This window comes from Rhincodon typus, chromosome 15 (genome assembly GCF_021869965.1).
Source record: "Rhincodon typus isolate 14 chromosome 15, sRhiTyp1.1, whole genome shotgun sequence".
In the NCBI taxonomy this organism is placed as follows: domain Eukaryota; kingdom Metazoa; phylum Chordata; class Chondrichthyes; order Orectolobiformes; family Rhincodontidae; genus Rhincodon; species Rhincodon typus.
In genome coordinates, this window is record NC_063346.1 from 23228423 (window position 1) to 23241365 (window position 12943).

The following is a 12943-nucleotide window of genomic DNA, read 5'->3' on the forward strand; positions in this document are numbered from 1 at the left end:
TGTTGTCTGACATACAAAGTGATTTTCTCTTCAATTCTGTATTAACTATGGGTGCTGCTGAAGTCTCCCGTGTAGGGCTGGCCTGGAACCTGATGTTTGCAGTAGAATCTTAATAAGGCATTAGTCAGTTTTAACATATGAAAGACGTAAACATGAGATTTTAGCGTGTCAGGGACATCAAAACTGAACGCCATAAAATTGGCAGTAGGATCAATGTTTGCATTGATTGCATGTAGGCTGACACATTGCTAAATTTGTATGTCTTGCAGCCGTTATATGTTGAATCAAATTTGAGGCATTGTAAGATTACCCAATTTTTAAATTGTATCTTTGTGTATTTTAAACAGATTTTCTTGTCTGCAGATTTCCAATGTTAGAATTTAATGAATATTTGAGCACGGAGTTTCAAGAATATACATAGCTTTCACAGAGTCCTTTCCAGACCAGTGATGAGGGAACAGTATATTCCAAGCTGCTATTTTGTATTACTCTGAAAGAAGTAATGATATCAAGTCAGTACGGTACAACATTAGTAGTAAGAATATTCTGAATTCAAAGCACTAAGGTCTTCCAAGGTGTTACATATTGCATGCTCTGTTTTAAGCTGGTAAAACAAGGAAAAATTCTGTTAAAATTAAGTTCAGACTCCTTTAGTTTATCAGTACTTTTTTGGATTTCCATGGACTCTTCTCAAGCTAAGTGTACAAACCATAGTTATATGGATATTCCAAATACTTTTGGGAAACACAAGTGCTTTTCAATATGATATTCAACTGACAGGCGCAAGAGATTTAGTTTTATGGGGACAGCATTGCAATGTAAATTTTAAGTTCTAAAGGCCCTCTGTGTTTGGTGTGAAAATAAATTTATTAAACTAATAGTCCAGACATGCTCTTTTTTTTCATCTAAAAGCAAGGCTTATTTTGAAAATCTGTCACTCATGTTAAATGTACTCAACCTTAAAGATAAACGTGGGTAAAATAAACAGGTGAAACGCTGTGTGCAAGAAAACTTTCAAAACCATATTGTGAAAATGGGTGGTTTACATACCTGATTAGGTCAGATATTTACATAGAAACATTGAAAATATGAGCAGGAGGAGACCATTCGGCCCTTTCAGTATGCTCCGTCATTCAGTGTAATCATGACTGATTATTGAGCTCAATACCCTAATCCTTCCCTCCCTCTGTATTCCTTGATCCACTTAGCCAACAGATTATATCTACCTCCTTCTTGAAATACATAATTATCTGTTTCAGCCTCAACCACTTTCTCTGGTAGTGAATTCCACACGTTGCCACTTTCTGGGTGAAGAAATTTCTCCTCGTCTCCGACTTAAAAAGGTTTACCCCTTCTCCTTAAACTATGACACATGGTCCTGGACTCCTGCACCATTGGGAACATCCTTCCTGCATCTAACCTGTTCAGCCCTCTTAGAATTGTATATGTTCCTATGAGATCTTTCCTCATTCTCCGAAACTCCAGTGAATACAATCCTAACTGACTTGATCACTCCTCATATGTCAATCCTGCCATCCCAGGAATTAATTTGGTCAACCTTTGTTGCATTCCCTTTACGGCAAGAGCATCCTTCCACAGATAAGGAGACAAAGACAGCAATACAGTATTTTAGGTGTGGCCTCAGCAATGTATAATTGCAGTAAAAAGTCCTTGTTCATGTATTCAATTGCTCTCATCATGAAAGTCAACATATGGTTTGCCTTCTTTACTGCCTGCTGCACATGCACACCTACTTTCGGTGACTGATGCATAAGGGCACCCACGTCTCACTGAACATGACCCTCTCTCAATTTACAGCCATCAAATAATAATCTGCCTTCCTATTTTTGTTATCAAAGTAGATAACCTGACATTATTCTGCATTATACTGCATCTGCCATACATTTCCTCACTCACTCAACCTGTCCAAATTACACTGCAACGTTTCTGCATCCTCCTCACAGCTCACCCTTCCACCCAGCTTAGTGTCATCTGCAAATTTTGAGATATTGTATTTAGCTGCCTCACAAATCATTAACATATACTGTGAATAGCTAGGGTCCTAGTACCAATCCCTGAGGTACACCACTAGTCATTAATTCCTGCTCTTTGTTTCCTGTCTGCTAACCAATTTTCTCTTCATCTCAATACATTCCCATAAGCTTTAATTTTACACATTAATTTCTTTTGTGGGACTTTGTCAAAAGCCTTCTGGAAGACCAAATAAACTATATCCACCAGCTCCCCCAGTCAACTGTACTAGTCCCATCCATAAAGAATTCCTGTAGATTTGTCAAGCATGATTCCCCTTTTGTAAATCCATGCTGACGGTGTCTGATTCTAACACTGTTTTCAAAATGCTCTGTGATAAAATCCTTGATAATGGACTCGAACATCTCCCCACGACTGATGTCAGACTCGCTGGTCTATAATTCCCTCTCTCTCTAACTCCCTTTTTAATTAGTGCAGTTCCATTAGCTACCCTTCAATCTGTAAAAGCTGTTCCAGATTTTATAGCATTTTGGAAGATGACCACCAAGGCATCCACTATTTCCAGGGTTACTTCCTTTAGTACTCTAAATGTAGATTATCAGGCCCTGGGGATTTATTAGCATTCAATCCCATCAATTTCTCCAACACCATTTCTCTACTACTACAGATGTGCTTCACTTTCTTCCTCTCACTAAATCCTGAGTTTCCCATTATTTCTGGCATGTTATTTGTGTCCTCCTTTGTAAAGAAAGGAGCGAATATGAATTTAGTTTGTCATCTATTTCCTGGTTCCCCATATAACTTCCCCATTTCTGACTGTAAGGGGCCTATATTAGTTTTCACCAGTCTTTTTCTCTTTACCTACCTATAGAAACTTTTACAATCAGTTCTAATGTTTCCCACAACCTTACTCTTGTTCTGTATTTTCTCCTTAATCAATTCTTTTGTCCTGTTTTTCTAATTTCTAAACTGTTCCCAATCCTCAAGTCTATTGTTTTTTCTTGCCAATTTGTATGCCTCTTTATTGCATCCAATGCTATCTCTAACGTCACTCGTAAGTCCTGGTTTGGTCACTGTTCTCTATGCATTCTTGCACCAGACAAGAATAAACAATTCTTGTAGTTTACCCATTCATTCTTTGAATGTTTGTCTTTGCCTATCATTCCTTTCAGTAACATTTCCCAATCCATCATAGCCAACTCAAGCCTCGTACCATTGTAGTTTCCCTTATTAAAATTCAGGACGCCAGCCCCAGGATCCACTACCTCACTTTCTATCTTGAAGAAGAATTCTATCATATTATGGTTGTTCATCCCCAAGGGGTCTCTCACAACTACATTACCAATTATTCATTCATATTATTATGTTATATTATTATGCAGTACTAAGTTGAAGCTGGCCTTGTTCTCTAGTTGGTTCCTCAATGTTTGGCTCAGAAAATCATCCCATTTATACTGTAGGAATTTCTCCTCTACAATTTTGTGACTAATTTGATTTGCCCAATCTGTATGCAGATTAAAGTCACTCACAACCACACATGTTCCTTTACTGCACAGATCTCCGATTTCTTGTTTAATGCCATTCCCAACATCACCACTACAATCTATATATCACTCTCTTTTGAGGTCAGCTTGCTTCCTAACTCCTTATATTCTGCTTTTAGAATCCTGTCCGCGTTTTCACCTATGTCATTGTGGACGAATGTGTACCATGATCCCTGACTGTTCATCTTCCCCTCCAGGATGTCCTATAGCTGCTGTGAGCCATCCTTGACCCTAGCACCAGGGAAGCAACATGCCATCCTGGAGTCTCATTGGCAGTCACAGAAACACTATCTATTCCCGACCTTTTGCACCACCCCGCTGCTGCAGATCCGAATGCGGTGCCACGAATTTGGCTGTTGCTGTATTCCACTGAAAGGCCATTCACAGCATCAAACAGCATGGAAACATACCCTTCGGTCCAACTAGTCCACACCAACCATGTTCTTAAACCAAACTAGTCCCACCTGCCTATGTTTGGCCGATATCCCTCCAAACCTTTCTTATTCATGGACTTACCCAAATGACTTTTAAATGTTGTAACTGTACCTGCATCCACCACTTCCTCTGGCAGTTCATTTCACACACTAACTACTGTCTGTAAAAAAATTTGCCCATGTCCTTTTTTAAATCTTTCTCCTCTCGCCTTAAAAATATGTCCCCTAGTTTTGAACTCCCCCACCTTAGGGAAAAGACTTTTGCTATTCACCTTATCTACGCTCCTCCTAATTTTATAAAACCCTATAAGATCACCCCTCCATCTCCACACACGGGTGAAAAAGCGCCAGCCTATTTTTATAAGTCAAACCCTTGATTCCCGGCCACACCCTGGTAAATCTTTTCTAAACCCACTCCAGTTTAGTAGTATCCTTCCTATAACAGGGCGATCAGAACTGCACACAGTACTCACCAATGCCCCGTACAACCTTAACATGGCATCCCAACTCATATATTCAAAAGTCTGAGCAATGAAGTCAAGCATGCTAAATGCTTTCTTAACCACGTTGTCTACCTGTGATGCAAATTTCAAAGAATTATGAACCTCAACAAAAACAGCAGTTGCTGGAAAAACTCAGCAAGTCTGGCAGCATCTGTGAAGAAAATACCAGAGTTAACGTTTTGGCTCCGGTGACACTTCCTCAGAACTGATGGTAGCTGGGAAAATGTTGGTTTATATGCAGAAAATGGGGAGGGGGTTTGGGTAGGGAGTAAATGAGAGGATAGAGCCCGAAGAGAAGCGAGGGCAATTGGATAGACAAAGGAGTTGATAATGATCTGGCTGGGAGGGTGAACACTTGTTAATGGGGACTGTTAGTGACTAACAATAGGTAATGTGTAATAGCAGGCTATGTGATAACAAAACCTGGTGTGTGGGGCAGGGGGCTAGGACACGGGAGAGTTTAGGACCTAAAATTGAGTCGGGAGGGCTGCAGGGTCCCCAAGCGGAAAATAAAGTGTTGTTCTTCCAGCTTGCGCTGAGCTTCGTTTAAACCCTGCAGCAAGCCAGAAACAGAAATGTTGGCCAGGGAACAGGGTGGTGTGTTAAAGTGGCAATCAACAGGTAGCTCAGCGTCTTTTTTGCGAGCAGAACGTAGATGTTCTGCGAAGCGGTCACCCAGTCTATGCTTCGTTTCCCCAATGTAGAGGAGACCATATTGTGAGCAGCAAATGCAGTAGACTAGATTCTGGGAAGTGCAGGTGAAGTGTTGCTTCACCTGGAAGGTATGTTTGGGCCCTTGGATAGTGGAGAGGGAGGAGGTAAATGTGCAGGTGTTGCACCTTCGCCGGTTGCAGGGAAAGGTGCCATGGGGCTGTGGGCGGTATTGGGAGTGAAGGAAGTGTGGACCAGGGTGTCCCGGAGGGAACAGTCCCTGCGGAAGCCGGACCAGGGAGGGAAGGGGAATATGTGTCTGGTGGTGGCATCTCGCTGGAGGTAGTGGAAATGGCTTCTGATGATCTTCTGGATGTGGATGCTGGTGGGATGGCAAGTGAGGACAAGGGGAACCCTATCGCTGTTGCGGGAGGGAGGAGAGGGGGTGATGGCGGAAGTGCAAAGATGGGTTGGACCCGGTTGAGAGCCCTGTCGAGAACGGTGCTGAGGAATCCTCGGTTGAGGAAGAAAGTGGACATGTCGGAGGGTCCCTTGTCAAAGTTGGCCTCATCTGAACATATGCGACGGAGACGGAGGAACTGAGAGAATGGGATGGAGTCTTTACAGGAAGCAGGGTGTGAGGATGTATAGTCCAGGTAGCTGTGGGAGTCGATGGGTTTATAGTGGATATTAGTGGCCAGTCTATCCCCAGAAATGGAAACAAAGATGTCGAGGAAGGGAAGGGAGGAGTCAGAGATAGACCAAGTGAAAGTGAGGGCAGGGTGGAAATTGGAAGCAAAATCAATGAACTTTTCCAATTCCGGATGAGACAGCGAAGCAGCACCAATGATATCTTCGATATATTGGAGAAAAGAGCTGTGAGTGGGGGCTGGAATAGGACTGGAAGAAGGAATGTACCATGTACCCCACGCAGAGACAGGCATAACTGGGGCCCACGCAGGTACCCATGGCCACAGCACTGACCTGAGGAAAATAAGAGGAGTTAAAAGAGAAGTTATTGAGGGTGAGGACAAGCTGGCCAAATGGGGGAGTGTGGTGGTGGGTGGGGACAGTTTCAGGTCTTTGCTCCAGGAAGAAGCAGACAGCCCTAAGACCCTCCTGGTGGGAATGGACGTATAAAGGGATTGTACGTCCATGGTAAAGAGGAGGCGGCTGGAACCTGCAAACTGAAAGTTTTAAAACTGGCATAAAGCATCAGAGGAATCGGGGATGTAAGTGGGCAGGGATTGGACCAGGGGGGAGAAGACTGAGTCAAGGCAGGAAGAGATGAGTTCTGTGGGGCAGGAGCAGGCTGAAACAGTGGGTCTGCCTGGACAGTCCTGTTTGTGGATGTTTGAAAGAAGATAGAAGCGAGCTGTGCAGAGATGGGGTACTATCAGCTTGGAAGTAGTGGGGTGGGGGGGGTCACATAAATCCCTAGGTCTGTCAGTTCTACAACACTACCCAGGGCCCTACCATTAATTGTATAAGATCTGCCCTTGTCTGTTTTACCAATATGTAATACCTCACATTTATCCAAATTAAATTCCATCTGCCACTCCTAAGCACATTAACCCAATTGATCAGGATCTCTTTATAATCTTAGATAACCTTCTTGCTGTCCACTATACCACCAATTTTGGTGTCATCCGTAAACTTACTAATCAAGCCTCCTATATTCTCATCCAAATTGTTGATATAAATGACAAACAAATCCAAAATGGCATATCTTTTTGTCAGGGGAATAGTTACAGGGGCTTTTGCACTGCCTGCTGAGTGCTGTGACTCTGCCTGGCGGTCACCTATGCCCTTTCTGCCTGCAGAGTCTTAGCCTGCAATGTGACTACCTCTCTGTATGTGCTAACCATGTTTTTCTCTCAGCTTTGTGGATGCTCCACAGTGTGCCCAGCTGTCACCCCAGCCCCAAAACCCAGGCTTTCAGCAGCTCTAGCTGGAGACAGTACCTGCACAAATGCTGTTCCCAGGCACTGGAAATGTGCCCGGTTTCCCACTGAGACCGGGAGGAGGACACCAAGGCTTTGAGCCATCCTGCCATTATTTACCCATTTAGACGAAATCTTTTGGAAGATGCTTAATATCAAATAATATCAATTTCTTTCGGTGCCTTCTTTCCTGTTCCTGGTTACAACAGGATACAGTACTGAGAAACTATAAACCACAGATCTTACAAACTACAAGCAATTTAAAATTGTAAGTGTCTACCTGACCTTACTTACTACTTGCCAATCAGCTCTCTCACAGAGCCTCTACTCCTCCTGTATACTAAGACCAGTCCAGTTTTCCTGTGATGTCATACTTTATTTCTTCCCAACAGGCCAGACACCCTCCCCAAACTGCTTCACCATGACCCCGATTGCGAGGACACTTTCCCAGCCTTATAAGTTGAACTATTCCTAAATGACCCAATATAGAATACTATTAACTTTATCACTTTGCTAAAAAAGGCTTATATTTGAAACCATTCATTTACCTTCAGCTGTCTACTTATAATGTTCATTTTATAGATACACTACTGAATATTCCAAAAGATATACTAATGAGAGACTGGTGTTTCAAACGACTAACATTATGAATATAATCATATGACTTCATTATAATTCATTCAGTCACTACAAAGTAAATAAATTGCAGTTAATTATTAGAGTCTAGAATGAGCTTTGGATTGATTTATGAACTGAACAGAAATTCTGCAACACATTTTTCTTAATTTGTTTTTAATGAGTCTTTCAATTAATTTTCCTGGAAACATCTTAATGATGTTCACCGCGGGTGTTGATGAGAATCTGTCTACTTGTGACATTGTGCATATTTTAAAAGATGAAGATCATCTTTGGGGTTTCAGTGAACAAATCGCATTTTTAAAAAATCTAGTTAGAAACCTATTCCAAATGACGCTGTATTGTACATTCACATTGTTTAGAACAATTAGTATGCTGATAATGTAAAATGTTGCAATTCAAATTGTTGGAAGGGCTAGGAGAGTTCCTTTTTGTTCAAACCTCATCATAGCTAGATGTATTTTTTTAAAGCCTGTCATGTACAAAAACTATATCCTGTGAAAGTGCAAGAGAAGGAATATCCAAAAATAAACTAATTTAAAGTATCCAAGAAGATTTGTAGCTCGGGTTGTGGTTGAGGTTGTAGACCTGCTCGCCGAGCCGGTGGGTTTGGTTGTAAACGTTTCGTCACTCTGCTCGGTAACATCATCAGTGCGTCTCCAGTGAAACATCGGTGTTCTGTCCCACTTGCTATTTATATGCCTCGGTTTGCTGGGGTGGTTGGTATTGCTTCTGGTTTTGTTTCACAGTGATTTGTACAAGGACTGTGAAAAACACTACATAGGCCAAACCGAAAGAAAACTGACAATGTGGATACACGAACACCAACTAGCCACCAAGTGGCACGATCAATTCTCACTTGTCTCACTACACATGGACAAGGAGGGACACAAATTCGACTGGGACAACACATCGATAATCGCACAAGCCAAACAGAGACACGCCAGGGAGTTCCTGGAGGCCTGGTATTCCAACCGGAACTCCATCGACAAACACATTGAATTAGACCCTGTGTACAAATCAGCCGACGCTTCACCGGAGGCGCACTGATGATGTTACCTAGCAGGGTGATGAAACATTTGCAACCAAACCCACTGGCTCGGTGAGCATGTCTACAATCTCATAAAATAATTTAATTTAGGTTAGACAGGATGACTCTGTGTACATTAAGTAATGAGGACAGACTTCAGGAGGATACACGCAGCCTGGTGAAATAAACAAACACATGGTTTAGAATCTTAAAGGGGTTGAGCAGTGTAGGCTATAAAGAGATTTGTGGCAGAATCATATGAGATAATCGAGGCATATGTTGATATCAGGAGCACCTCATGCCATCTTGAATGATTTTTACAATGGGGCATGTTTAGTTTCTCACTAGGCAGCCGTGAGTTCCCAATTAAGGGGGATTATTGCTTGTTATATGCCTTGTTAATGGCCCAATTCACCTCATTAATATTCAGCTTCCTATTTATCAAATGTGCAAAAATCTCTATAACTTGTGGAAATTTGATATGGGAATCAGAATGGATACTTGGCAGTTGCAGATCACCATTTCCTCAACCAACCTGTGTGATGGATACCAGGTACAGATGTCCAAGGGCTTGCTTGGCCATTTCAGAGAGCATAAAAGAATCAACCACTTTGCTGTGCCCCTGGAATCATTGGGAAAAGATGTCAGATTTCCTTAAAGAAATTAGGAGATGGGTTTTTACAGCAATCAATATTTTCATGGTCACCATTATTGAAACCAGCTTTCAATTTCAGATTTATTAATCATATCTAAATTTCTAAGCTGCCTTAGTGGGATTTTACCATTTGTAACCAGAGCATCAGCTTGGGCTCTGGTTTACTAGTCCAGTTATAGTCCACCACTCTGCCACCATCTCCCTTAAAATTGGCACTAGATTTTCTAAGACGCTTTGGTGAAAGAATGGCTATTGACCTTGTTCAAGAAGTGGTGCTCAGTCATTTCTTCAAAATAATAAAGCGCAAGGTCATGAAAGCTTTGAAAGTCATTTAATCAAATCTATTAATCAATTTTGTAAACTATAATGATGTACACTTTTTCCAACATCACTTTGATACCACACATCTTGATTCACTTAAATTTCATGCGTGTAAACATATTTGGAGTTAAATTTGCTTAGTTACTAGTGCAAAACAGTTGATAAACAAATAAAAACTGATATTTTCCCAAATATAAAATGTATAAAATTTGAAGTACTCCAAAGAATGAATTTTATCCCCATTAATTCAAAGATCATCTTTCATATGGGAATACAATGTCCTAGGATGCTTTTAGGAACTAGGGTGAAAGAACAACAAGCCAAAGGTAAAGATATTTGGACGAGTGAGTTACGCCTTCGCCAGAAACAAGTTTCCGCAGGCCATGTAGGATGGAAGGGAGTAAAGAATCCAAGGAATTTTAGAAAATGGGGCCCATAGGCACCTAAAAAGACCAGCTGCCAATAGTCTAGTGAAGGATGGGAGATGCCATCAAGTTAAAGTCAGAAAAATGGAACATTTGGAAGTTGGAGAAATTACGAGAACAGATTACAAAAATTGGGGTATTGTGAAATTATGTAGAGATGAAAGTCAGGAGGAAGTATGTCAGATTTGAAGTGCTGAGAGAGCAAGATCTGTCAGGACAAGTCAGCAATTGGTGGTGTGATATGATTTGATACAGAATAGGATAACTTAGCAGGATAATGGACCCTTATGTTTTGGGGTCATCAAAATTGAATCTTGAGGGTCAAAGTAATACATGGGGTTTCATTAGTAATGGAGTAGGGCTAGAGGTGGATACTTTTATGTAGGTGGACATTTGGTCTTCTGCATCATCGTTATGATGGAGAATATATGGGACCAGAAACTGAGTTCCTTTTTTCTTGTAATCTGTTCATGGATATTGCTAGTGACATCCACAACCCATGAACAAATAGGAAAAAAAAAGAAAATCCAGTCAAGTGTGAATCAGGATTCCATAATTTTGAACAATCTGGTTCATCCTGACACAGTTAGTCAAGATGAAGATGCAGTCAAGAATGAAGTGGCAGAGTATGGGCTAGGTTCTGTAGGTTAGAACTTCTCAACCTTTATTTGCTGTGTACCTATATCCAGATCTACCAGCTGCCCATGTATATTTATCAGCATGTAGGACTAATACTTTGCCCCTTTACCATTTAAGCACAATGTACAACTTATAAAATATATATACACAATTTAAGCAATGGCGTAATAGTACTACTCACTGTATGACACATGTGGTTGTTTATTCCATTATAGACACACAATATTTGGATGTAAACGTCATTGAGTTGTTAGTTGTTTCCTACATAAAAGGTGCTTATAATACTTTGAATTCACTCACTGAAGTAGAATCTATCTTGAGTCTGCCATCAATTGAGATGACCAGGAGCTTTTTTATTTAATGCTTGATGAGACTTGTTGCATGGATAATGCAGAAAAAATTGTGAAAGGGTGATAGACCAAGCTGTTTGAGGGAAAGTAATCACATAATTGCCCTGAAGGTTCAAAGAGAAGTTAATTTGTATCACCATTAATACTGTCTTACAAGTGTAGTTCATTCATCATCTTGCATGTTTGGCAATATTCCAATGTTGCTTTTTCTCCATAGTGCATCATCCCAAAATTCCAGCTTTATTTTTTACCATCAATTCAGTTCTTTTCTGAACACTGAAGGTATTTACATTTAGTGCTAGAAACTCTAGATTTAGGCAATAGAACATATCTACAAGCAGCCTGGCCATGAGTCACGCTGAGATCTGTAACAGAGTGAGAAGATGGTCTGTAAAGCCAAACTCAACCTCCATGTGAAATCCAAAGGAATGTGTCAAAATCATATCACAAGACAGATGTTAAACCATTATGTAGAATAATAGATTGATCTGCTCATTTCCTTTTCATTACACAAGCAGAAAATGCTCTGGAATTCAAGGGGGCAATCTTTTATTAAGTTCATCATCTTCACTGCATTGACTGAAACCATTCAAGTCAATAGGCATGCTGTTTGTAGCGAGTACTTCTGTACGCATTATTGCAATGCATGCAAATTGAGAGTAACTGGTCTGATACGAGTTCATCCGCAGTGTCCTTAACTTTCCTCCTTTAGTGCCAATGCCATTACCTGTGCCCAGATGGTACCGTGTTGATTTTATGAAACTGTTAGGTTTCCAGAAATTTCCTCAGCTGTTCAAATGATAGGCAGCATCTGGTGAAACAAACTGTCCTACAAAAGTGTATTATGCCAACTTGTGGATTTTTCCAAGAGCAAAGTATAGCTGCTAATGACAATTGAGCTAGAGCATTATTAGATAAGTCATTAATTCAACAAAACCACCTGTTGTTTGATAACAAACTACATTAAGGGGATGCTGATTGATTGGGAATGTAGCCACACCAATGATGATCCAAACAGTTAGCACCTCTTCTCATGCTGCATAAAATGGTGTATTTCATTTTACCAAGTCTGTTTCTTGCATACTGGTTCTGATGATTGTCAGATGAAAAGCTTCAACTTCTCCTCTTCTTTTAGCAATGATTAAGTTCATTTCTAGTACTACCAAGCATTTATTTATAATACCGACTCCATGTCATGAGGACTGCTGGCAACTTATCCTTCCCAGTAGAAAATGCATACCCCTGCTTGTACCTTCAACTATCCCTTTCTAGGAAGCTGGTATCACTAAAGGCAGCAACATCAATTTTCAATAGTTCACATGATGCCATCACTGTTCTTCTTTCCAAGTAGCCCATCAGTGTTAAGACATTCCAAGTTGCAAAGTTTAAAGTTTTATTTAACAAAAGCAGAAATTGCTGGAAAAGTTCAGCAGGTCTGGCAGCATCTGTGGACAGAAATCAGAATTAACATGCACTGTCTTCCTTCACCTGTTCCGCTGTTGAGGAGTTTTTGGATCACACTTTGTCTTGCATTTTCTGTAACCTTGCCATCACTGGTAGCCTTACCGGGCGAAAAATGTCCCCAGTGGCATTGCTAAAGGGATTATTGAAGCACAGAAGCATCTCCACCATTGGTGGTGATTCATTGGATCCTGTCTCTCACCACAATTTGTTGTAATTAAAATACAAAATTCATCAGTAACCATAACGAATTAAAATTCTAGTTTGTTCTGCCTGTATCCTGTCTTCTTTTAAAATTTTCTTCAGTGCAGATGGGGCTTGAACCCAGGCCTCCTGGTCCAGAGATAGGGATCTACCCC